A 1,978-nucleotide genomic window follows, 5' to 3' on the forward strand; every position below is an offset into this window, starting at 1 on the left:
GGAAGACACAAGAATCTCAGCTATGTCAACAAAGATATAAAGTTATTTCTTCGGAAAATGGTCCTACTTAAGAAGTCAAAACTCATGTGGCTTCCAGACATGATAATTTATTCATCGTCATGAACGTCACAAAAAGATTTCAAAGAAGAAACATTTAATTGTTCTTCAGCTTTACGCTTTTATACCTTTTTTAAAAATTTGTTATTGTTTCTTTTCATATTAATATATATTATATCGTTTTCAGTCTGTCATGGCTTACCAGCTTTACAAGGACGCTTTAGATTGTTGTTGGCACTCCGTCGCTAACGACGTCGAGGGTTCCAGTTGATCCGATCAACGGAACAGCCTGCTCGTGAAATTAACGTGCAAGTGGCTGAACATTTCACAGACACGTGTACCCATAACGTAGTTCTCGGGGGATGTTCAGCGTGACACAGTGTGACAAGGCTGACCCTTTGAATTACAGGTACAACAGAAACAGGAAGTAACAGTGAGAGAAAGTTGTGGTGAAAGATTACAGCAGGGTTCGTCACCATCTTCTGCCGGAGCCTTGTGGAGCTTTAGGTGTTTTTGCTCAATAAACACTCACAACGCCCGGTTTGGGAATCGAAACCGCGAGTCCGCTGCCCTAACCACTGGGCCATTGCGCCTCCACAACGCTTTAGATATTAAATAAATAAATAAACAGCTATTTTAAAGGATTATATTACAAGGGAAATAACTTGTTAGAGACATGAAAAATGCTTAGTTTTAAAAGAAAGGAGAATTGCACTCCATCGGAAAAAGTTCTATGTGGTCGTTCGGCTTGGTAGAAATAACAACCAAATCTTCACCGGCTGAGTAAAAGAGAGAAAAAATAGTCACTCTTGGGATACACTAAAGACTGGGTGGTGACTTGATCTTTAATCAGCTTGGGTAATGGAACATCTCTCAAACCCATTCCCAGAAAGCAGGACATTGCGTATATTGTTATAATGTGCCATAGCAAAAATTTTCCATCGACATCTTGCAACCGTTACCTTGATGATTTTGTTCCAATAGTCTGCCAGGCACCACTCTACAACAGATCTTATGTGGACGAGCCAACCAGCTCAACACAAATGAACAAGCAACTCCACAACAGATCTTTTCCAACGCAGCTTCCCACCATTTGTTGCTATCTTTTGTCATCTCCTTCATGATCTTGAGATCAGCTTTTACCACTTCTGCCCATGTCTTCTTTTTCCACATTTTCAATTCATTAGGACATCCTGGCACTTCTTTACCCATCTGTTCCATATGTTGTATGTCCATACCAAGGCAATATATCATCATCCTTAAACATCTGTTCTTCATACTGGCATGCGTTGGACGGTTTGACAGGAGTTAGCCAGTTGGAGGATTGCCCTGGGCTCCATTCGTCTGTTTTGGCATGGTTTCTATGACTGGATGCCCTTCCTAATGCCAACCACTTTATGGAATGTACTAGGGGCTTTTACCTGGTATCTGCACAGGCACTTTTACATGGCACCAGTATGCACAAGCCCGCAAGTCTAAGATCTTTAAGCTGAGACAGGGATGTAGAGGACATGCTTGTATGCATGGACAGCCACGATTCTACTTAGCTTAGCATTTCTTCTCAAGCACAGCAAATGGCCAGAAGTCTCAGTGTATGCATATATATAGGTGTAGACGATCTTTAATCCAAAGTTGGTACAAATCCAATAAAGAATCTACAAACTGTTTCCAAGCCTAATTAATTCCAAAAACAAAACGAAAAAATTTATCCTTTCGAAATTAAAATTAGGCTTTTCTTCAGGAATTTGTTATTGGAGTGAATAGGTTCGACCAACAGGAAAAAAAAAAAGAAAGACTTTTAATAGCCTAGACAAGAACAAACAATTAAATTCTGATAGAAGGAAATTACCCAAATTTAATTGTTTGTTCCTGTCTGAGCTATTAAAGGTCTTTATATATATATATATATATATATATATAT

This window comes from Octopus bimaculoides, chromosome 7, assembly GCF_001194135.2.
Source record: "Octopus bimaculoides isolate UCB-OBI-ISO-001 chromosome 7, ASM119413v2, whole genome shotgun sequence".
In the NCBI taxonomy this organism is placed as follows: domain Eukaryota; kingdom Metazoa; phylum Mollusca; class Cephalopoda; order Octopoda; family Octopodidae; genus Octopus; species Octopus bimaculoides.